Raw genomic sequence first — 26,337 nt, forward strand, 5'->3', positions numbered from 1 at the left:
CTTACCCCTGGCAAGCTTTCACCACATTGTTCCACTTTTTTTTTTTTTTTAATCCCCTATTACTTTTACAATATTTTCTTAAACTTTGGTAATGATATCATTAAATTAAGACAGGTTCCTGTCCGAACTGACTAGAAGCCAGTTTTCAGTGTGTTTTGTTGTAAACTGTGGTAGTGTGTAAAATCTACAAATTGTGCATTAATGTTTCCTAAGACTATTGAGAATGAACACCAGTGTGAGTAAAAGAGTTTATACATTAACAAATGCTGAGATAGATATAGTATATATCCTCCATTGCTGTAGATTGTCATACTGAACTTGAAATGATTGAATTTATGATCATTTATACCAAAAAAGAATTTGCATTTCCTAAGTTTATAACTATGTATCTATATTTTAATTTGCCTCTTTAAGAATGAAAGAAAAAAAAAATCCTTATTTGTCATCAAAACTTTTTCTTTGCTTCCTACTTTTGGTATAGAACTGGGAACTAAAATACAGAGATTGGGGAAATGGCAGAAACTGCTGAGTATAAACAGCTACCTGCCCTATCATGAACTGTGGAATTTCCATACCCCCATAAATCCCAGTTCTTTACATTTTCTTTGTTTAATATTTTTACATTGCACTTTTTTGCAAAGTGAATTAGTGGACATATCCAAAGAACTGCATTGATTAATCAAATTACCTTATCAAATTTAGAAACTAAAAGCTAAGAAAGGGATTTGACCAGAGAAGATAAATTCCTGAGAACAAATCTTACACCACATCCATACCTATGGCTGGTATTTCTGTCAGAAGACAGAGTAACTTAAGACAAATCATGGTAAAAAATTCTTCAGCTAACAGATATGTGGGATACTGGTAAAAATATTCCCATTTCCTACCTTGCTAACCTCTACATAAGGGAAAAAAAGTTCAAAGATATTGACACGAGTACTAGATTTGATAAAAGACTATAATCTTAATCAGAGAGTGGTAAAAGTAGAGAGAAGATTACATGATCAAAAGGTACAAAGAGTATTTATTCCTTTTTAAGAGCAATTTATCCTTTGCTATTTCTGCTTCTCCTGATGTAGGCTTTAACACATGAAACTTGCACAGGAATTGTCTGGAAGATACTAGTCTTTTTAAGTCAAATATTTCACAGAATTGTAAGGAATAAAAAAGAAAAATTACTTCCTGCATTTCAGTGGCTGGCATTCAATCTGATTTTTAAGAGTCCTAAACCACACGACTTCCATCTCTTCTATTATTCAACAGTTTAATATGCTGCATTTCCTGATATTTACATCAGATGTCTTTCATTCTGTGTAATGTATTTCTCTTACTTGTTAAAATTGTACTTCCATATAATGAAGTGAATAATTACCTCTTTTCCCATCTCATACCCTCAGACACTTGAAGTTGTTATTGTGTTCCACTTACTCCTTACTAGCCTAAGCCATAACCACTTCTCTTAATTTTTCTTCCTCCCTCAGTTCTCACCAAAATAAATAAATAAATACATAATTTCTTCAGTATCTTCTCTGATTTCCATACAATTGATCATCTTTCTAAGAGTGCATTTCTCATAGTTGCATGCAAGGTCCATGACAAGTTTGCAGGAAATCCCTGCTTTGCAATTGCCAAAATCCTTTGAAATCAATGGCCAGACTTCCATTGGCTACAAAGGGCATTGGATCCTGGAGTTACCTTTATAGTTTTTATAGTTCTCGTTACATTTACCATCTCTCTTCTTGTCCATTACTACAGCTTCTTTTTCTATACTTCTTATTTTAATGATTTGTCTTCCAATTTGCCATATTTTTTATGTTTTCTTATTTTTATTTTTTTTAATAAAAACATTTTATTCTATGGCTGAATCTCTTTCTGGCCAAGTTTCGTCCATGCTTCTAATCAGTTCCTTTTTATTTCACAAAGTAACGCATGCCTTGTTGGCATTTTAAATCCTCTGGAATGAGCATAATTTCTGCATTTCATTAAGATCCTATTTACACTTGTTTCTAGATCACTAATGAAGATATAAATAAACTTGGAGTAACAATCAGTATGTGTTACCCCACTGGACATGTCCAACCATCTTGTTACATAGCTGTTTATTGTAACTTTTTTTGTCTTTTACCTAATATTCAATCCACACAAAATTGTCTCTAGCCAAGCTGACTTGAATTAATTTTTCAATTAAGATTTCATGAGACAGCATCAAATGCTTTACTAAAATCCAAAATATCTGTCAACTCCTACACTATTTGTTTTCCTCCTCCTGTTTAAAGCTTGTTCCTTCCCCTTCTGCATGCAAGGATACCAAAAGCTGTTCTATATGCAGAGTGCATTAATATTGGGATTTTTTGTTTTGTTTTGCATTTAAATCTAAACAAGCAAAATAAGTGAACACTGCAGGGTACTTGCCAACAGGTAGACTTGAATTGCCTGTTTGTCTAGCACCATTTGGTTCAGGGTTTACAGCTCTTTGCAGGGTGCCTCCACTGTATGCTGAAGAAACTATGACGTTATTCTAACAAAATCACTTTGATTTACACAGCTTGAAAAAATCTTCTGTCTGCTCCTTAACATCATACAAAAAGCAGCAGATGAACTTGGTGTAGTATTTGCTTTCACTGATTTTATGCCATTGAGGGAAGTTCAACTACAGCCATCTCATGAATGTGGAATATCCAAGCGCATAAATACAAGCTTCTACAGGCTTCTTAAGCATGGGATGCTGTTTCCCAAGGGTTTAAGGATTTGAATTTCACCAGTCTCATTCCTGTATATTAATCCTGTGGTATTTCTGTTGCTTTCAGAAGGACTAATCCTGCAGTGAAGATTTGCTTTTTCTTAATTAAAAAATGTATAACCTGGACAGTTTAAAGCTAATCTGTTTCTCTCATGGAGAAGAGGTAAGGAAAAGACAGTAGCCCATTGTAATGTCATTATATTTGCATATTATTTAAAATCTAGTTAATTCCTCTCATTCATTGAGAACAGTAATGAAAGTGATTGCTCTTGGTTATATTAACTCAGCATATCCTATATCTGTGCTCATTAAAAAGAAGGTGAAGGTCTTGTGTAATGAAAGAGATGGTAGCTTCCTATGAACCAGAACATATCAGTCATGTCTAAACCACCAGTATCTTCAGCCTTTAGAATGGATTTCAAATGAATTCACAGAGTTTATAATTATAAGGTGTTTCTTCATTCATTCTAGAAGAATATTACCGGGAAGATGCTTTATATTCAAACTTCTGTTAATTTAAGGGAACCAACAGGCAAGGTTTTGAAGAATTAAAATGCATTCTTCCATGAGAAAAATAAAGAACGACAATGAATGCCTGCTTATGCTGCAGCCAGAAATTTAGATTAATTGGTGAAGGGTTGTGTGTTTCTTTTAAAAAATCATATCTGAATCTATGAAAGATTTAAGGAGGCCTTTGAATAATGAAGAAAAACACTGAAATTAAAGAAACCCGATGGCTTTTATTTTATTGCAAGTATATTTTAAGACTTGACAGCAGTTGCAGTGTTCCCCTAATTTTTGCTATAAAAGGGAAGTAAAACAACAGTTTATTGTAGCAATACTTCATAGTGCCCTACTTCTGTAAATTGACTTTAAGCTCTAGGGTAAGGATGGAACATTCATGTTTTTAAATTGGATACAAAAGCAGTTTCTATGCGGTGGCTGCTGTAGCATAAATTGCTACACAGAGACTACCAGATATGTTTAAACATACTGATGCTCAGCAAGATTTTTTTTTTCCCTTGCTTTACCTGCCGTGCTTATAGTTTGTGCTCCCTTTAAATGCTTTCTAATGTTTCAAAGGTATAGCGCAGACCTTCAGAATGCTTTATGCTCGTAGGAGGTTGCATAATTCTCCTTGAAACAGACCCAGAACTATCTGAGCTGTCCTAAAGTTTTAAAATGTTTTAGCATAACTAATTTATAATATAAATTGGCTGACCAGTGTGAACCTGGATCTTACACTGCAATTTTTTATGAGGACCTAATGTTCTACCCACAATAATGGAGAGAAAATAGTACTAATTAAACTTGCATCGAAGAGCAGCAGTGGGTCATGCTCCGTGTCATGGAGGTCATGGACTTTCCAGACCCCACCAAAGCAGGACTAAATGGTGGCTCATGATTCTTGGACAGGTAATAACAGGCTAATGTATTTAGCATGCTGGCTAGTCAGCGTGATGGCCTCGCTGCCTCCCAGCCGGAGCGGTGTCAGCGTCTGAAAAAAGGTCCTGGGACTGCTTGGAGAGCAGCTGAACATTTTGCAGGTGGTAGGAGGCTGCTCATCTCTGCTCAGTATTCCAGATGGCATCAGTAATAATTACACTTAGTGAGAAGGCTAGGGAGCTGTGCTGTTAAGAAGCCCTTGTGAAAACCATTTGAACTGACTGCTGTATTTCGCAGACAAGTACATAATGCGATGCTGAGCAATTAGATGCTGAATTAGCAATTAGGTATTGAATCAAGTAGATCTCTAAAGTAGATACCAACTGTCTCTGAAAACTCCTTCCTTACTTGTCCCTTCAATACACTTCCTTTGTTGTTCATTACAGAATAGACTTTTACATTCTCTGTAGGAAGAAAAATACATTTCAAAGCTATTAAGTGTTAATGATCAGATTGTAAAGTCCTATTACTTTTTTTTTTTTTTTGTAGATATTCTGTGTGCAAGAGCACAATGAGCAGTACAGCTTCTACAGCAGTATCTTTGAGAAGTTTGGATGAGATTAGTGGAAGGCTATTTGCAATAATAGAATAGAAATGCAGCTTTTGCATTCTCAAAGGGTGGGAAGGTCAGTTGTTAACTGCAAGATTAGCAATGCAATCATCTGCTTTTTAAATAATAGGAGAGATCTGAAACATGGAAACAAATTAAGTCTTGCTATGGATGAGACAAAAAAAAAAATACCTGAAAATATGTGTATATTTAGAGCTCAGCTTCAGCAACATATGCTGTGTCTCAAAATATGGATGTACAAAGATGTACAGAGCTGCCTCAGAATCTTACCTCCAAATTGCAATAAAACCTGGAATAACGACAAATTAATTTTTAAGAGTACAAATACTTACTTGCACAAATAAGCAATGTGAAACAATTTTCTCTTGTTTCTGAAATCAACAAATATATTGAGGTTTAATTGGCAACACTTTATAGCGAGAACAATTTTGAAAATAATATAACGTGTTCTTACTTGGTTTTCGTATTTTTATTTCAAACTGATGTTATGAAACCTTGAATTTGTTGTAAGAGGAAAAATGGCAGTTTTCTTTATTGCTGTTTTCTTGCCTTAGAAAAAAATGACAAACATGTCTATCATCCTGTTCTGTTCAGAAGAGACAGTGAAATCTGGATACAGTGAAAACTCATTATTTTTGAGGAAGCAAGCATATTTTTCATAACTCCAGACTAGAAACTAGTTTAAAAGTAAATGTTACATTTACGGAAAAATGTTCTGATTACTGCCTGGATTTTAAGCAACTGCATTTGTTGAATCCCTTGAAGTCAACTGCAATTTCAGCCAAGTGGGTGGATTTAGGTATGTGCATTACTCATAGCATTATGTGTCATTTTTCTTGCTTTCCAAGCCATCTCCAGACATTTCTCTTGGATATTAACCTTTGGTTTTGCCAGCTCCAACACTTGTCTTTTTCCTAACTGGTCCATAAGATGGAAGTGAGATGGCAGTCAAGGTTGATGTTAAATACAATCATCTGTCTTCTAAGCAGGCTGTGTTTTATTTTTTAATCAAATTTTGCTCTACATAGAAAACTTATCTGTCCCTGATATTAATACTGTTCAAAAGATTATTTACAAAAATTATTAAAATCTTCACATGTAAGCATATAGTCATGATATACTTTTTGTAGTTGGACTGTCTGTTGGACAATAGAAGAAAAGACAGAGGAAGAATGTTGTTTCTGAATTAGAGGTACAACACAGTGAACCCCAAAGTCAGGGCTGTAGTGGAAGTGGCCATGTCAGATGTAGTTTTTATCACACTCACAAGAGACAAGAGCATGCAGAAGGGGTAGGAGCAGGTGCAAACTCAGGGTGCAAAACCAGAAATGAGAACTGAGCTTTTGTTACTCCCAGCATCCAGCCCCAGGGACTAGCCTCCCCTGCCCCACCAAGAGCTGGAACTCCAAAAATGTCTCTAAAGTGTGTCCTAAGGCACTAGAGCAATACAACCAAGTCATTGAATCTTCACTGGCTCCAAACCTAAAAGCTCAGTACAGCTCTGGCCATCCTAAATATTTTTCTTACAGAAATTAGAGGTTTCTACCTAAGGTTATAATTCATATACCAAAGATGTAAGATACCCATAAATCAAGCTCTATATATACCATCTTAATATATATATATATATATATATTTCTTAAGCAAAAGAGGGAAACAGATCTTATCAAGTGATTTTTATTATTATTATTTTTTATTTAAGCATCTTATGATGTTCTTTATTAAAATACATTCCCTAAACCTCCACAAGAGCATGAGAAAATATTTTTTAAGTCCTAAAACTCCATGCAGGGTGCATTCATTTCAACTGCTATCAAAAATATGTGAATTCTGGACAGCACCATCAGCACATTCATCTTTTCCCACTAGAGTCAGAGTGGACTGCAGACACAAGTAACATAGCCTTCACTGTGTTAAGAAATGTTGGTCCCAAATAGTATATAACTGGTGCCCTGCATCAGATTTTTCATTTCTTTCTTTTTTTTTTATTTTTATTTTTTTGAAATGGTTAAAAATAATTCCCCCTCTGTTGAATGCATAGCAGAAAAAAACGTTCACACAGAACAGAGTGTTTGATTACTCCACTGATCTGGATAGAAGATGATAACAACGGGATAGAAGATATTGTTAGTTTGACCCTTTATCTTTGTTGGAAATTTCACTAGATAGTTGTCCTCATATCTTTGTAATGATCAGGTATCAAATATATGCTCTTATCTAATGTTGGCTGCTTTTGGGTGGATAAAATGGACAGCATACAGAGAAGAAGCAAGGCTTCATTCAGAGGAAAAAAAAAAGGCAAAGCAATGCTCTATCATGGCACACATCACAAGACAAGCATTTTGGGGGAAGTTTTTTGTGATGAAAAATAGGTTTCATACTTTCAAACTTTATTCAGATGTGTATTACATGAGAGATAAAGTGAATAAAATAAATGTGGGAATTTCTCTTCATAAAATGATTGTTCCTATCTGTTCATCCCAAACAGAACTGGAATTCGCAGAGGTTAACGATATATTAAAGCACATTCTTGATCTATTAAAAGCTAATTTCCTGGTTCTGTAAGACATGTAGATTATAAGGTGTCCCATGAGACCATGCCAAAATCAGAATTGTCCATCTCTCTGGACTTTTTCTGGAGACCAAGATTTTCCTGATCTTTCTGCAGAATGGGAACTAGATATTGAAGTAGATTTGGCCTCCACAGGAAGATGATTCCTACATTTCCATGATAGCAGAAGGCACTCAGGTGGTCCTTAGACCTGCCCCCCGGTATTAGTCACTCAGGCGTGCGAAGAGGTGGCAAATCCCTACAAAGTTCTTCCCTTGTACCTCATAGGCAACTATGCAATTCCTATGCGGTTTTGGTTGATACTTTTCTAAATAGCATCTAAGAAGCAGTTAGCCCATAGAGAAAGAGATCATTTTAATAATAGTACCTATTTTTATCTTTCTGTCATGGCATTAATTTAGATATTATGCCAAAAATAGAAAATCTGTATTAAAAGAACAGGAACATTGAATGCAAAAATTCTCAGTTCAAGCATTGCTTGGCTTGTGAGGTTACCCATGGAACTTTAAATTGCCTTATGTAGGTTTTTGCTTTGTTTTGTTCTGTTTTGTTCTGTTTTGGCTCTATGGTGTTATCTTTCATTACATTATGTTCAACATTTTTTCCACCATATCCTGACCCCTCCAATTCATACAGTTCCCAGTACTCTCTGACAAATATGGTCGTTAAACATTGCATCTAATCATTACCTTTTCGTGTATAAGTTGTCATTATTTATTGCATATTCTTCAAAACAAAGTTGTAATTCCTAAGTAAATCAGAAAATAAATGTTTTTACATGAGCTAATTCTAGGTGCTGCCCAGGACACTATGACCCATTCTTTCTCTGGAGGAGAGCTTTTCTGACTTTTAGCATGCACGCTTGAGCATCTGCAGCATAAATTTAGGTTTGTCTCCCAGCATAAAAGGAACACCTTTGAGAGATTTTTTTTTTTTTCTACATAAAATACATGGTTTTTCACACATACAAACACACACAAAAAGTTTCCTAACCTGGGGTGCTTGCATGTCTTCTTATTGGCACGTAGAGAGTTGCCTAAATAGTTTGGGGCAGCTGGACGTGTGAGAAATGACAAACTGGCTGTGTCTTTCTCTACCTGCAAGCAATGTAGTGCTGATGAGCAATTGCAGGGGCCTGCTGGACAAGGCTCTGTGCACTGCACAAGCACGGAAAGAGGGAGTCCAATCTCTCTTTTAGCACAAGTCAAATAAGCACCCAGAATATGGGGAGAAAAAAAAGTTTAACCCTTCCCTTTATCTTGTTTAAAACCAGATCCCCGCTTCTCCATGTAATACTCAAACTACCTGTGTATAACTCACAGGAGGGGAACAAAGAACAAAGTAATGCATGACTTGACAGGAGGCTGGAAGGAGGGGAGGATGTGTGCTTTGCTGACAATTTAACATTAGAGAACCTAAGTGGAAAGCTGTTATCTTGTCTGTGAACCTGCCGTGAAGGGTGACATGAATTGACAGGCAGATCACAGCTATTTGCTAAACAAATAAGAATGCTAAAACTCAGGAACAAGTTGCCTAGTTTTTGTAGAAGTACATGTTGCAGTGGATAAATATCCTTTAGTTCTCTATCCCCGATGCCTTTAATTAGCCTCTTCTGTAACTCTAAAGGGGCTTGCTTTACCTTGTATCTCTACAGTAATCTCTCTTTCCCTATTTTTTCCAAGAGTGTCTCTGAAGTTTTGGTAGTTATACCTCTGCAGAGCGCAGTGTTGCTGCCTCCTTTCTCCCTCTCTTCTTTCTTTCTTTACCTCCACCACGCCTCACTCCTTTCAACACCTGCAAATGTCCACTTCACTCCATTTCCTTCTGTCCTTCCAAGCTTTTGTCACTTTTTGTTGCTGTTCAATATCTTTATTCTTGATCATTCCCAGGTTACTATTCCTAAATCTCCCTTTGAAGGCCTTTGACTCCCATCAGGAATTTCCCACAGTGTTTGGACAAGGAGGAGGACCGGGGAGAGCCCCTTGTTTCTCTCAATGCCTCTTACCCTAATGGACCTGCCAGCAAGAAATTACTATTGCAGGAAAAATCCTGATCAAGTGCTGCAATATGGTGCTCATTTTGAACACAAGCAGTATAATTAGTTAGGAGGAGGTGAGAGAGGGGACAACATGAAGAGTGGAAGTGAACTGTCAGGTGCTTTAACATCTCATCTCAGTTTCTAACAGGTGTCTTTGTGCACACTAGGATTTTAGAGACTTGTTGTAGAGCCAAACTTGGATTTGGGAGATATTTCTCAGGGGCTTCCGTACATTATAAAGAGCCATATTACATTTAAAATAAAAATAAAATAAAATAAAATAAAATAAAATAAAATAAAATAAAATAAAATAAAATAAAATAATAAATAAAATAAAATAAAATATAAAATAAATCAAACATGCTAGCTTGCCATGCCCAGAAATACTAACTTAAAATGTCCTGGAATTAGTAATTTGTGCCACTCCTGACTACAGTTGGCTTAATGCAACATGACTGATTTCATTCCCTACATTGTAGTGCTGCATGGCATCAGTTAGGGACATAGTTCAGCTGAGAAGGAAATGCTGAATCATGTGGTGTGGACATCTGTTTATCTATATATTTATATCTGTATCTATATTTACAATTCATTTTAAACTGACCACCAAGTTCCAACACATAGAAGAGGTGTTTCATCATAAAAGAGCACTGAAAACTATTTCCACTTTAACTCACAAACGTCTGACATATTTTAGAAGCCAGATACCCTTCAAGTCCCCAGAATTCAGACTGACGGGGAGAGCATAGAAAATATCCTCCTAGTGATTTTTTTGGTGACATGAAACCAGTTGAAAGTGAGCCCAGGAAGAGATTCCAAGCAACCATAAGTGAGCCATAAGAGAGCACGACAACATGCATATGAACTCTGTGCTACAGTCTGGTGGTTTATAGCTAAATATCTCCTTGGATATTTTTCCTGCACTTAGTTTTGCAATTAATAAAAATCCTTATATAAAGGTAACTGGGTGTCAACTTCATTTCCACTTAAGACTGTCTGTCTACTGATTAAAAACTACCTTACATTAAGCTGCAAAGAACAAGACATACACACCAAAAAAAAAAAAAAAAGAAAAAAAAAGCGTAAGCCCAAGACATGCATTGTCAGTCCCCATAGATTTAAATTTAATTAAATGAGAAAACTGCTGGACTTCTTTTGTTCACACTGAAGATTCCCAGAGCCATCCCATGAATGGTATTCAGTTTTTGCAAGTCAAGAGCTCAGCTTGGAATATTGTTTTATCATTAATGCTGCCAATCATTCGTTCCCCATTAGGTCTAGTATCTAAAATGCCATGCTACTGCAATGAAAATACAAGGCCTTGGCCCCATGCTAAATGTGTCCTGAGGATGCAGCCTATGTAATCACACCAGCTTATCCATTAATTAGTGCAGTAAACCAGTCAGTTCAGACGTGAAATTTGGCACTGAGACGATGCTATTTTGAGAGGTTTTGAGCACCTGCTGCTGGCTGCAATCACACTTTTCATTCCGTAACACCTAAAAGCGGTGTTTCCTCCCTTTAAAACCAGACCCATGGCTCCATGAAGTCCTGCCAATGTGCTACCTGCCCTTCCCTCTCTGCTGGTGTCTGCATTCCCCACGCAACATGGAAAAATTCCACACATGCACCCAGTAAATCTGATGGTTTTTTCCATGAGAAACAACCGGACGTTTCTTCCTAACCTCTGCAAATAATTTGCTGTCCTTTGAAGTACGGAATTATTCATCTGACATTTTATCTTGTCTGTCTCCCAGCACCATCTAGTCAAATATAACATCTTTTAGCTACATTTTCTTTCTTTTTCTTTTTTTTTGAATTTCAGCTTTAATATTTGTAGGTTTTCTATTCTCAAAGATAAATTAGAAAATAAATGAGCCTGCAGACAATGCTGAGAATACACTACATGATAGCAGTAATGTACAAAGATGAGCATGAAAATGTCATCAGCATCATTGCCAGATATGTTTTTGTAAAAATATATTTTTTTTAATTTTTTTTTTCCAGAAAACTAGTTTATAGTGCTAGGGAGAGAAATAAAAAGAGGACAAGGAGATGAAAAGGCAGAAAAGGCAGGGGATTCGGACCTGCACAAACACACCTCATGAGCACCTTCTGACTGCTCCAAACAGGGCATTGTTGCCTTTGAAATCGCTGAATTTCTTTAACTGGACTGGTGTGTCTGAGGAGCCATCCTTCCATGCAAATGTTGTGACTTTTGGACTAAAGGCCAAAGCAAGTGTTCATGAGTTTTAATATAAACAAAACAAGATCTATCCATTTTTTAATATCGCTCTCCACGGTGTTGTGTGGGGTGAGGGGAGACAGAGCAAAGTAGCCAAGGGTTAGCTGCAGCATGCTGGTACGTGTGTTTTCATTTCAAGCTGAATCTTATCCTCCATGCTCTGAAGAGATCACTTTTACAACAAAGAGACCTGAGAGACTGAGACCAAACAAGCACCCAGAGCACAGCTGTTCCACAACACCTCTGATAGGAAACTAAAATGAAGCAACAAGATTAGCCCTTCTGCATCTGCAGAGTCTTTGAATTTGCTGAAGATTATGCTTCAACTGCAAAAAAATAGTCTTGAATAATACTATTCATTTTCAAAGCATTGGGCACATACTATTCTGAATTCTGGTGAAGTAGCCAAGCTTTTCTGTCTCTGTTTTGTTACTTGGGCAGGAGCACAGGGGAGGCAGAGCTCACTTCTTGCTCTGCAGCACTGTATTGACAGACCTTCGGCTGGAGCGTGGTAGCTCCAGCTCCATACCAATTAGCCTCAGCAAATATTCAGGCCAAGGTGACCTGTCAGAGGAGTTCAAAAAGGAGTCTTACAAAGCAGCATCTGCAGGAGGTAACAACCATATTTTTTTGCAACTTTTCTAGTTTGTGTGTTCTTCAGTCACAGAAGTAAATATGTTCCTAGCACAGTTATTTTGAAGGAGAGCTGATTTTGCAGGGTGCCTCCCATCTCCAGATCTTTACTTTTGGAGATATTTCTGCTAACTAATGATGCTGATGCACCAAAAATGCCATCTGCCATTTCTGAACTGACACCTGCCCTACACATAATTTTGAGCATCTCATATGGTAATGCCAGACAGACATTCAAGCTTTTAATCTCCACCATCCATCTCTCTCTCTCTCAATCCTACTCCAACATTGCATCTCTTCTTGTTCGATATTCTTGTACATACATCTCTATATAGCTGCGGTAACATCCAGAGATATGCTCTGGGAATTTCAAATGCGGAATTTATGAATATTTTTGGGAAGGAGCATACCTCGTATTGCTTCACAGCTTCACTTTAAATTCTGCTAGACAGGAAGTACCTTCAATTTATTTTATCACTGTAATTTAAGAGGACATATATTTTTCTTATTTAAACCCAAAAGTCCGGATGAATAACTACCCTTTTAGGTATATTTGCTCTAAAATAAAAAGAATCATATGACTGGTTTTGTTACCTGCAGTATAATTGTACCGAAACTCCTAAATTGTAATAAATATATTACACTTTCTTGTAATACATTGAAAAAAAAATATGTTGCTATCAGGAAAAAATGTGTTCCTGTCACCAAAAAGTGACTAAATTAATGCTTGACCCTTTTGAGCTGAAAATACTCATTCTAACCTGCAGTTCTACTACAAATGATAGCCCTGTGACAACAGACAAGTTAACAAGTCCTTCCCACAATCTTCCACCTACACATCTTCACAAATTATTATTTTGGTCCAAATTCCACATGACACAATCCACAAGCTCTGGAAGAATACCACTTTGGCTCAGCTTCTGCCTGGAATGAAGTTTTTGTTTACAGCCATGCTACCTTGTAGAGCACTTGCTCACTCTGCTGCACCTAGCGTGTATGTGCTGGAAAAGCCACTCGAGTGATTTGTAACAAGCTCAGCTGAATGCGTCCCTGCCACATAGCACTGCGGGATGAAGGAGGCTCTCAGCAAAGCCCAGCGCAGCAGCAGTTTGATTACTCTTCTGCAAAAGGACCACTCGAGAGCACAAAGCTCTCTGCTGTCATGACTCAGTGCGAGCATAACAGCCCCATTTCTTAATGGCTGCTTTTTCAGTCTCCACTTGAAGTATCTGTACTCTATCTTAATAGATAAAAGTTAAGATTATCCATCCCCTGCCCCCAACTCCCCTAACTCCTCTCCATCACCTTCCTTTCAAATTTATATTTTTGTTACCAAATCCAATACAAGCAAAAAATTATCCTTGTTTCTGCATTCTCCATTGTTGGTGTCCGAGCTCAGCAGATTTGCTCACAGGGAAATGCCCAGCGCACACACCCAGGAAGAGGCTGGAGGACTCCCAGGTATGCAGGCAATATGGGGATGCCAGGGGTGAGGATGCACAGCAGCCTTTGTTGGGCACAGTTCTGGCTGTCCAGTTTTCAGGGGATTATGTTTAGAGCTTGCTAGATACTTAAAGTTTTGGACCTGAAATATCAAAGTGAGTTTTTGTTTTAAAAAGACCCCAGAAGTGAATTTCAGTTCTCCTTCCCCAAACTTCCTTGGAGGGGATTATTCCAGGTCTGTGAAAATTGTGCATTTAAAGTTGGAGGGGGTTTATCTGTTGTGTTGTAATTTTATATTTTGCTCATCAGCAATGTTATACAGAATATAAATAAGTCTAAGGATAAAAATTCGTTATAAAACAAACATACAGCACCTGCTCTTAAATTACTTTTGCTCCTCATTCCTGACACAAATAATGGTAAAAATGCAATGATCTTGCATAAATGATTTCCATTTCAATGGCCAGCAGTTGCCAACAGGAAAATATTTATCATAGAATCCTAGAATGGTTTGGATTGGAAGGGACCTTAAGGATTGACTAATCCAACCCCCATGCCCTGATCAGGGACACCTTCCACTAGACCAGGCTGCTCAATTTGCTATTTACATCTTTGCTTGTTCTATCAGCTTCTTTTGATGATTGCAAATATCATCTCAAACTAACAACTAATCAAAAATCTTTTGGGAAGCTACTAAATGAGAGATTTTTGTGGCCCAGGGGAAGGATGAGATACTTGAACTCTAACATCTCTCAGTCAATATGGAAGTATGACATTACTGTAATGCTGAATTGATAAAAATTATATCCATTCAGTTCAGCAATCCAAACTATTTTAGTTCCAATTAAGCAACATAGAAAATGTAGAAAACTGGAGGAAAAAACATTGACAAAAAATACTGATTAGCTCAATTAAAAAGGCTAGGATGAAAAGGCTCAACTACGCAAGGCCAGAATAGAAAGTTGAACCTATATTTGAAAATGACAAGAACTATGGAATAAAAGAAGACTTGCTTGTATTTATTTTGTTTTTCACTTTTCTATCTTAACTTAAAATGTTTTGATTATGAAGTCTAGGAAATATTACCAACTAGAGGTTCCATTTTACTTGCCAATTATTTAGTTCCTTTTCAGGAAAAATAAAATAAATAAATAAATAAATAAATCCTTGGTCTTTGATCTCTCATTTTCTCTATTGAGAAACTATATAATCATTTTATAAAATGGAGCAACTGTTCTTTTATCCTTTCATTATATCAGCTGATCCACTGTGCTAAGAGGGCAATGGAACCATTAGTCGAAATGCTGTGCAAATGAGGAAATTGGTCTGTATTACAAATCCCTTTGAGTATGTTACTGGTGCAGTCTGGCAATAGACAACCAAGATAATCTGTCATGTTACGGCAGACTAATCTGTTTCAGTATTGAATATCTTTTCTGTTTGCTTTTCTCTTCATTGATGTAGTTTTTACCCAATGGAAAGTAGCATGAGGCCTCCAGGAGGAGCTGGTGTGACTCAAGATGCGCCCTTGCGGTCTCAGTTGTCCTTTGAAGGAACAAGGGAAAGACAAATAAAGAAATATCTTGCTGGATCTGTCTGTCAAAATCTCTACAGCACATCTAAAGAAAGCCACATTTTGTTGATAATTAGCTAATGGTATTTCAAGGTGATCCTTACCCAGCCTCCGTTAATATTACATTAACCTACTCTAGAAATTGGATTTAATGCAAATATGCTGCTTGAAAATAAGTGTAAGGAACAGAACAAAGACTGCCATTGAAAGGACTGATCGCTCTTTCCGGATGCTTTTCATCATGTACTTTTTGTATTGATTTCTTTTTTTTTTTTGGATAGACTTTTTGGAAATATGGTTTAGTGTTCAGCCATAATATCTTGTGCCACAGTGTGTACAATGAATAAAATCCAGGCATGAACATAAGAGCTATGAGGAAATGCATGTAATGCCATAACAGCAACGTCTCGCTCCCTTTATCCATAGAACAGTGTTATCACAAACAAACCAATAATTATTTTCAAGGTTATTTTAAGGCCTTGACCAAATCTTGATCTTAATCTTCTCTTTTATGGATTAGAACTTGCTGAGTTCCAAAATCAGAGCAGCTTTGCTAAAAAGTGACTACTACATAAATAAATTCAAATGCAGTTAAGGGTATTTTTTTATTAACTTTACCAAAGTCCAATTGGAAAAGGTTTTTATAGGACTAGTTGTGAAAAATTTTGTTCAGTTTTCAATTAAGATCTATAAATTGTAGCCTCACATTAATACTTCTACATGAAAATATTCCAACTGATTGATCACCTATGCTGGTTGCTCATTTTGTTTCCCCTTTGCAAACATTTCACAACCATGGAGCTTTGAAACCGGACGCTTACTCTGGTCTTCTGAAACACAAAATTAAGGAAACAGAAAGAAGTGATATCCTACTCTTGATTTATTTTTAAGCATCTGTTTCTATTTTTATTTAAATTCGATTTTCCACACTTTTTTATTGTATGCCATTGATTTTGTTTCATAGCATAATATTTCATTTCTTCAGCATTTCTGGCTGATGTAATGCAAGAGGTTTGATGCATCTAGCTTGCAAGTATTTATTGGCACTTGCATTGGAAATGAAAGTCCAGACTGCTTTCTGTGTCAGGAGTAGCATTTTTATTAGTTTATTTAATCTGCCATAGAAGGAAGTGCAGTCTGTTTGCTGCCAGTCTGCCTCCCTTATTCCCTGAGTACATTTCAGCAGAGGTGAGGTATGTTTAGAGGTCCGAGGGAATCAATAACCACACACCCACAGACTTTCATCTCTTGACTATTTTTTGAAAGCTGGCTTTTAACCAAAATCATGACAGTTTGACAGCTGTTTGGTCATTTATACAAACTGAATTGGTGGCCTCCACCCAGGTGCTTGTGCAAGTAGGCATCTGCATCCAAATATTCAGATTGAATTAGTACCTGTATTCAGAAATCTCAGCAGAGCTGTCAAGACTGGATGTTATGGAGATTTGTCTCAGGTATCCCCAGTGCCTTTCTAGCACTTACCTGGGCCTTGCTGGCCTTCATGGATAACTTTCCAAGTCTTTCCACGTCTTTCAGGGCTGCACATCTTCCAAAAATCTTTTCAACTGTCTTTTTCACAGAAAAGTAAGACAGTGATGACAGCTCTTCTCATGATCAAGGACCAAGACAACATCTTCTTGTTCTACAACTAATTTAGCTTTTTTGTGCCTTAATCCCCTAGCTCTAAAATTCAGAGGAGATGGGATCACTGGCAATACAGTCCCACTACACTGACACTTTATAAGGTCTCTCTCATTCCAGTGCCACGGAAACCCCTCTGGGTTTCCAGGCTGGTGAATTGAACAGGAGACCATTTCACCATAGCTACATTACGGGGTATTCCTCAAAAGCAGTGACCCCTGAAATGTTTCTGTTGGCACTTTCTCTTAATTCTCAAACTATGACATTATTTTCCATAACATGTGCAAGCATGCACACCAAATGTTATTTAATTAAACATTTATAGCATACTAATTTAACAGTACTGTTGGAGCAATGTTCTTGGCAATGATCCAGTTCCTTCATTGGAATAAACTAGGCAGCCTTCGGCTTCATAGTTTATTCACTTGGGGACTGTGTTACTGCCTCATAAAACAGTGTGATAGTACTATTATCACTTAATTATACTGCAAGCTTTTCAGACTTCCATGTCTGCCTTTTTGCATCAACCACAGCATATTTCTCTGAACCTCAGAATGTGCAGGAAATATAAATAAGGCTGTTGGAGCATTCATAAATGTATCTCAGGAAGCTGCTCTGTCCGTGCTTGGAGATTTATCAATATATTATACTCAAATGTGATAAATTACTACTTTGAACGAACCAATGAATATATTCCTAATATAATTAATTCTAACACCTAATTCTGAGTTGCCACCTGTAATTTCTTATATTAAAAAAATCCCAGCAACTGAAATGGACTACTTAGCAGTGTAATGAGTATTCACTGAGAAAGAAAAAAAGAAATATTGAAATTTAAGCTGCATTATCATTATCATTAATTGTTGGTAACAGCTATAGGTATTTTTGAAGGTAATTTCAATAATAAAAATATCTAAATGTCATACATAACCTCAGTTTATTCTTCCAGAAGATCAAATTTCCTGATATTTTTCTCTATTTGATGATTAACAAACTTTGTGTGTATCTGTGTGTCTGTGTCTGTGTGTGTGCTGAGACACTTGTTAAAGTGAGGAAATGTTAGCCCCCCCCCCCAAAAAAAAAAAAAGCTAAATTAAAATATTATTAACATTTCTTAAATCCTGGTTATTTTAGGTAAGCTTAAGCCACAATTTTGCACAAATTCAACCAGTGTAAATCATAGAATTATTTTATATCTTATTGCTATATAGTTGCTATTTATTAAATATAATCACTTTTAAAAAAATCTTCATGCTTATTAAATTAATGCTCAGAACACAATCTGAGTTAGGTTTATATTAAACTGAAAGGCTATTTTCAAAAGCTATTAAAATATAAGGATATTAAGTAAAGCAAATCTCTCTACAGATTAACAAAATTGGTAGAAATGATGAATACTTAATTTCCCTTGAAACAGGTTTGGATATGAGACCATCTGATTTATGCAACTAAACAAAGAGTCACAGACTTACATTTAAAAGTTTTAAATAAAGTGACTTATCCAGCTATTTCAGTTTAAAAACTTTAGTAACCAAACTGAGGTCACTCTTTTTTTTTGCTGTTCACTGTTCACCATTTCAATTGGCTGCAGATAGACATCCCCTGTGTGCCAGTGTTGCACAACCGGCCAGCTCTCCGGTGTATCAAAGTTTTTATTAGAAATAAAATTTACAATGTGACACAGGAACACTTCAATGAATTCTTTTTGAGCTTTGCTAAGCATCCGCATCCCAAATATGAAGACCACAGCTATGTGAGAAATGGGAAAATTGTGCTGATTCTTTAACTTAAGGCTTTGTAGTTATTAATATGTTTATGTTAAAATTAATATCTAATGTAAAACTGAGTGTTGTAGATTATATCATTTTTCATCATGAAAGAGAGCAACTGAATTTAATTGTATTTTCTAAAACTGTAAATTTATTTGACTTTTATAATTTCTTATTCAACATCCAAAAACATAAAACTTATTTTTTTTGTGTAGAGAGATAATAAAATCATATATTCCTTTGTATGTCAAAAATGACTTTAGTTTATGACCAATACAATTTCTAATTATGAGAGATGTAAGTTAAAGTGATTTAAGCACACTATACCATTACAATTTCTATAGCATGACAACATTCTCAATAATAGCCCATTCATAATTATCTTTGAAATATTTGAATAATTTTATTTAGTTGTTTTCTCAGACAATGGAGCATGTGACCAATTTACTATTATGTGGCTAATCATCCATTTTGTATTATCTTCTCTAATGACGTGCACCCCAGTTAAATGCAATATCTAGAACATAAAATAATGTTATTTATGTGCTATTAGGTGTCTACTTAGCATTTAAATTCTGTCTTCAAGTGAATTCAAAAATGAACAAATAAACAAACTTCATTTTATTTTGAACATTACATATACAGGTATGCATGTCTGTTCTTGGCTAATGGTACAGGGATTAAATAGTGGTGTCACACCAAAGACAACGAATATGAAGTTCTCTTGTCTCTGCTGATAGGAGAAGGAAGGGAAGATTGAGTGCTTTGTACCTCCAGGAATAGAAATTCCCTCCTGAGATGCTGTGAGAACTGGGCCTCAGTTAGCTTTGAGCAATTAGTCTCTAGTAAATTATAATCTTTTTCTTCCACCATTTTCTGCCATTCAGATTCCAGTTTTCTTATTCACAGCTGAGAAAGAAAGAAGTCTCTTTGCTGAGACCTGTGACTTGCCCAGGAGTGAGCACAGAACAAAAGCTCCATTAGTCCCACCGCAGTCTATGGTGGAGTCCCTGGCCCTGTGCTGGGATGGGACACCCGTAGACTTCTAATGGCTGTGGATCCAGACCCTAAAAATGGCATAGAAAGGAAACCCATGAAGTAGAGTCATGACTATGGATCTCTCAGAGCTTTTTCCTCTCAAACTTACTGTTCCTAGTGTGTCAAGTCAATCAAAGTGTACCTCAAACAGGATGATTATGGTTGTGAAAGAGCACATTTCTTGTGAACCACATCACCGCATCGCCTTTGCTGGTAATGGGCCAAAATCTGCACCAAGAACTACAGCTCCCTGCATTTTTTTTTTATTTTTTATTTTTTGCTCAGAATTTCTCACCTGCCTAGGATTTGCTTTAGCCCGTTTAGCTGTAACAGCAATTTTTCACCATTTTCTAATTTGTTTTATTTCTGCTTATCTTTGTACGACCAAGTAATATAACCATCCTTCTTATACAGATGGTAGTAACAAGAGGTTATTTGGTGTAGAATGAAACATTTATGACCTCTGCTGCATGATGCATGGTAGAGGAGTACAGGGAGGTATGATGACAGGGGTGTCAGAAGAAGGGACCATGACATGCTTCCCATACAGTAAATTCTGGCATACAGAGAAGCTGTAGGCTACTAATGAAGGAGCATGGTGTGCAGTATGTCATAAGTGCAGCTCTCTGACACACCGTGATGTCTCAGCCTTGGTCTGGTAAGTAGGGAAAAGGTGCAGCTTTGGCTGTGCCCTGCTATGAAATCTGGGGCAAGAGGCTTTGAAGGTAATTGCTGATGCTTTGGCCAGCTGCTTTTTCACAACAGAAACAGTAAAAATAAAAATGCTGAACTACAAACTTCAGCAAAGGAGTAAAGTTCAGCTGCTGCATATTCATAGCCCATCTCTGAGTAAGCCTTCTTCCATTGACACACACCCTTCCTGCATACCAAATGCTGGTGCATATTTATATAGTCACACACCATGCCCAATATTTCAGCACTCACAATTATTTACTATGCACAGGTATGCAGTCAAAATTCGGGTGGCATCTAATTTCCCATACTGTAAATTCATCCCCAGACCATATTATTATACTCCGAGCACCTGCAGAATCATAAAGTATTTCAAAACTGGGGATTTTATCTTCATTTATTCCTCAGCCTCTGTACTGCAGTTCTTGCAGCATTATGCAATACACAGCCAAATTTATCTCCAGGTACGTATTGGTTAAGCTTATATGCCTATAAGCACAAATAGCCTATCACAATGTTAATTCTAGTAAGAGGATATAGATAGGAAACACAACTCAAAAGATTCAAGGAGGTTTGTGTTTGATCTTGATTTTGTTTTAAACCAGGGCTTTCCAAAGAAAGTGACAGGTGAGTTACTGGGCCTCAGACAAGCCAATGCCAAGAGCACACTTGGCAGAATTTATGAAATGTCTCCCAAATTCATCTTTAGAGGAAAATGACCATTTAGCTGGAGTGAAACAGCCCACTCTGCTCACTACTATGATATATATATATTTCTTTTATCCTTTTCTGCATTAAATATAGAAACTTGAATGGTTTTTCTCTTCATGAAGTGCATGATTTTTATACTTTATTTAAAGAAATCAAGAGGCATAAAAATAACTGTGAATGACTAGAAGTTATTCTCTTGTGCACTCCTGACACTTGAGTTCTCGTCACACATCACTCACAGTACTAGTCTAATTTTAAAAATCAAAGCTATGGTAAGAAGTATTCTTTGAAGGTTAACCTGAATGCAACGTCTGAATGCAAATCTAACAAAGTGCCATAGATAAGTATGGCTTTTTTCAGTGGTGGGATAAATATGACATGCTTCCTTAGATTGAATTAAAAGTCCTAGGTAAATTCTAATTTGATTATTTGTTCCCACGATGGGAAATTTTTATGACATTTTTTGTGTCTGCAACAGAGGATCTTGTATTCGTTCTGTAACTGTGAATTTATTTTAAAGAGAAATTCAGGTTGTAAAAAAACTAGATATCTAGTGACAAAGAGGTAAAACAAATAATTGCAGATTGTAGATAAGACTGGGAAGGGCATAGGTGTACTGCAGAAAGGCACTTATTTCCATGTAGCGGGACGTGCATGTTTCTGATGAGAAAATTCAGTAATTATTTTTAGAGAAAATGTACAAAAGAAAAAAAAAAAAAAGGAAATGCTTTATAAGAAAATATGCAGATAAACAGGGAGAATGTAATCTCAACAGAATAATTTCTGGAAGAAATGCATGCAGCTAATGTTGCATACTCCATATGCTTCTTCCATTGAAGAAAATACACCAAAAATACGTGTGGAAGATACATAAGTACCCATATAAATTTGAAAATATCTTCTTTTAAGATTGAAATGATAATAAAGATAAATACCTTTGTACTTGCTGAAGTTCTGTGACAAATGCAATACTGAAAAAAATATAATACAGTAATAAATAAATAGCTGTAATAAAAAATTACAGTTTTGAAATTGGAATATATAATTTCTTCTTAGCCACCAATCTAATAGTCTAAAAAACTCCTTGCTGTTAATTCTATCCAGACAATGGTTTAGGCCTTATCTTGTAAATGATCACAAAACGCTTGTATTATTTTTTATATATCAGATTTAGTCTAAAATTCCTTGAGATAAAATCCTGTTGTTTATTAAAAACATTGGCAAAACTGTTGCTGTGGTGCCATGGACAGATTCATAGGATTACATATCTTCTCTTTCATCTGTCATTGGAGTACTTACTTGCTGTGTATTTTAGCAGGGAAATAATCTTTTAATGCTATCTGTAAGGAATAAAATGTGTATGTTTAACACTTCATGACATATTTAGTACTGTTTTTCAGCTCTTATCATGTAGGAATTAGTTATCATTTTGGTGGTATTTTATTTCCATAGCTAGGCAGAATTCTTTATCTGTGAGTTAGCATTATTTTGTCAGGTAACAAATGACAGTATGTTTTAATAATTGTCATAATATTTAAGTCGTGTTTGTAGCACCTGGATCACATAAAATGTTTATTACAAATTTGTTTCAGTGCAAACAAGCAAAGTAGTTTATTTCACAAAAGCTGTGTCTAAAAGTGAACTTCGCTGAAGAAAAATAGATTACAGGCAAAGGCCATCTCTGAAGTGTTCATATAATGGTCCATTTACATAAAGATATCACTTACATGCTTTGCTCAAACAAACATCATCAGTCTTTTTTCCTACCCACATTTCTATAATTCCAAAGTTTTCCCTGTCCAGTGTCAGGTATTACAGCTGCTATTTTTGTTCTTTTAGAGACTGTTCAAAATGAAGACAGTTGGGTGAAAGATATCTACAAAAGCAAATATAAGCCAGACAGCTGCTATAAATGTGTATGGAAGAAAATGGAGCCCCTTTCATTTGCACCATGTAAGGACCTAGCATTTTGTCTCTTGGCAAGACATCAAAAAATTTCCTTCCTGTGACTCATATACAACCTGCAAGAGGAATGTCTCAGAAACACGTGCCTTCTTCCAAATATTCATGTCTCACTCTTATATAAATAAAATTTCCAATAAAAGAAAAGTTATGTCTTGGGGAGTAATGCATATTCAAAATAAGTATATCTCTGGAAATTTCTTTAGAAAATCAAAACTATCCAAAGAGCCACTCTACAATTTGTTGCAAGAATTAACCTTTTATTTAAGATTATGGATTTTGATCTACAGCCGTTACTTACATGAATAACTTTTCTGTAAGTGAGCACCACAACGGTATTTCACGGGGTTTCACTAAGTAAAAGCAGTTGGGTTGAACCCTAACTGTAAGAAACATGTTCTTTTAAATTAAAATGTGTTTTTATAAGGGAAGAATAGCCAATAAATTCCAATTAAAGTCAATTCTTTTAAAAACTTGAATGTCTGCTGTAATAAAGACTTCAATGAAAGTGAAAAGTACCAAATACTTGAGGGTTCAAATGCTAGGTATATTTCCAGATAACTAGACAATCCATACCAATATCTGTCTGAGGCAGATTGTATTTTTCTAATCTTTCCAGAAGACTTCTCCAAAATGGGCAAGAGATTTGAATTCAGACTGTTCTGCCAGGCATCCAAACAAATTATACTGATCTTGGTTACGCAGATTTTCCTGGACTCCAATAAAATATTTATTCTTGAAAAAAAAAAAAAAAAAAAAAAGTTGTGCATTATATCAGGCTTCAGCCCTGGTTAGAGGTTTCATATAAGTTTGGACATTTAAAGGACAGGGTAATACTATTTACATGCCATCACCTAATGGTTCAATTTTTCCAAACTAATTGCTGAATGTTTCAGATTATCTTTTTTTCCAAGACAACTCATTTTTCCACTCTTTAGAACCTGTTAGTTGATTCTAATAAACTTTGGGTTAGATTAGTCCATGGTGTGTGACCTTGGACGAGAAGGAGCAGTACTTGCTAGAAGCTTGCTTCACCCCACAGTACGCAGAAAGTATCCTAGCTCACTAGAGTAGTCTGAAAGAGAAATCTCCTCTCTGCGGGTGATGACATTCAAAACTTCATCTATTTGTGCTGGGAAATCAGGATTTTTCTCCTTTACAAACACAGCAGTACAGCCCATGCTCCTGCAATTTTTCTTCCTGCAATTTTTTTCCCATATGCAGATGGTTCAGGTTGCAGATGGGTGCTGGAGAGTGAGGCTGAACAGGACAGCTGTTGCTTCATATCACTCTTGCTATGATCCTTCATGTTTGTCATTTTTATGTCAATGTCTATTTGGTTTGTTTGGTTTGGGTTTTTTAAACATTTTGTTCAGTGGAAAAACAAGGAGGAAGGGAGGGCTGGCCAGCTGGCAAGTGAGACTGAGCTTGAGAGAGAGAGGAAAGAATCGGGGCAATCACACTCTACTGAATTTTAATAGTGGGTTGGAGATTTTATGGTTATATACTTAAGTAGTTAGCAATAAATCCAAGTAGGGTGATGTATGTAATGCCAAATTTAAGCTAACATTTTAGATTCATACTCTTTCTTTTCACCTTTTGAATTGTTTACTATTCTCAAAACACAGACCAAAGCAATCACTGAAACAATTACAAAGAACATGAAATCTGGGTTGGATGTGTGTTATGTTGCATGGTGGTGGGAGGTACAAATGTTCTTACAGAGAAGAATTTGGTCTAAAGAAGTGCTATGGATTTAGCAGGATTTGGTTTTGAAAACAAAGAAGGGCAGCCCTACATAAGCAATATCACTATGGAGAATTTTAAAATCTAATACCTATGTTCTAAGAATAATTTAATACCTATACAGTGTACAGGACTAAAATAACCATGTCTCAAAGCTCATTCAAGTTATTAAACTTTACCTTCATTCTTCTGTATAGTTTCTCTGACAATACATGGTTTGTCTGATACTGATAAGCTGGATTTTTTTCTGGACTTGTCCAAAACAAGTGAATGTCAATGGGAAGCCTTTGGTCTATGGTGTCGGGGAAATCAGAGTATGACGTAAGATAAAATTCAAGGCTTGATTTTGGGATCCTTAGAGAGTACACAATTTACTCAAACAAACCATCTCCTTCAATTAGTAAAGAATGAGTGAAAACAGAAAACATTCTCTGATATATTCTTTCAAGGCTGCTTTAGACTGGGAGTGCAACTAACATTACCACCATGGGTAACTGTGATATGGCTGTTCTTTATGAAACTGAGATTTAATCCTTGTTGGCAGAGAAGTTTTTTAGGGCTGAAAAATATCTTTCAAGGATGGATTTCCTTTATACTTACTCTTGTGAAAAAATAATTTTATTATGCACTATGTTGCATCAGCTTGTGTTCATGATGCGTACTTTGTGGCAGTCCCAAAAAGTATGGTTCTGCTTTTCATAGGTAGCTTCTCATTCACAATTAGTCACAGGCACAGATTATGTTGCTCAACTAACTACTGCCCTGCCTTTACTGCCCTAACAGGTACAGTAAACAGATAGCTAAACCCAAGTTTTCTGTGTAAAAATTTTAAAATGTTAGGAAAACAAAGAAAAGAAGAAGAAAAAAAAAAAGAAATAAAGAATAGAATTCAATGCAAAAATAAAATTGTATGCAGATATCAGGACCAGATTATGCCTCCTCTTTTTTTTTTTTTTGTTTTTTTTTTTTCATCAATTAGTACCACTTATTTTAATGGGATTGGTTTCTAGAGGGCTACTGCTAGTAGGGAAGTAAGATTCAAGAAGACAGCTCTGTGTGAACAATAACCTAAGCACCCATTTAACTTTAAGCACTACTTTAGGGCCCTACAAATTAATAGCTTTAAGCATTTGGTCAAAGTTAAGTATATGCTTAAATGTTTCCTTGAATTACAAATCAGACCTCTGAACTTCAGTTTTGCTTACACTGTGTATTATTTCAGTGTTAGATTCATTTTAGGAAGATAGGAAAATAACAGTCATTCAAAATGATATCTTTTTGCAATTAAATGTTACCCATACAGTACATTCAGCACATCAGCAATAAACATTTTTCTTCTTAATGTATATTTGACTGTATAAAACCCATTAAATGGAACTAAGCATACAGCTGTTTCAATTAGATTTTCTAGTTCTCTAATTCAAGCAAAACAGCTTGAAGTTAAAAGAAAAATATATAACATCTTATTATTGACCTTAGTTTTCTATCAGTGATAACTATGCTTTTGGTTTAGGCT

The 26,337-nt window shown here is 35.9% G+C and overlaps 1 long non-coding RNA gene across 8 annotated transcripts in view; it reads right to left on the minus strand.

Annotated features, from left to right (window-relative positions):
- Positions 1–18,302: 18,302 nt before the first annotated feature.
- Positions 18,303–26,337, minus strand: part of LOC308199688 — a 35,201-nt gene continuing 27,166 nt past the window's right edge. For 2 of the 8 annotated variants that reach the window (XR_013954860.1, XR_013954861.1), the window contains 2 exons: positions 22,049–22,084; positions 18,303–19,738 (listed from right to left, as the gene is read on the minus strand). This is a non-coding gene — a long non-coding RNA (uncharacterized lncRNA). Of the gene's footprint in view, positions 19,739–22,048; positions 22,085–22,412; positions 22,454–23,651; positions 23,811–26,337 lie in introns of all 8 variants that reach the window. The other 6 variants (XR_013954862.1, XR_013954865.1, XR_013954864.1 and 3 more) reach the window with 6 other exon arrangements.

This window comes from Anser brachyrhynchus (assembly GCF_964034855.1).
Source record: "Anser brachyrhynchus genome assembly, chromosome: 9".
In the NCBI taxonomy this organism is placed as follows: Eukaryota; Metazoa; Chordata; class Aves; order Anseriformes; family Anatidae; genus Anser; species Anser brachyrhynchus.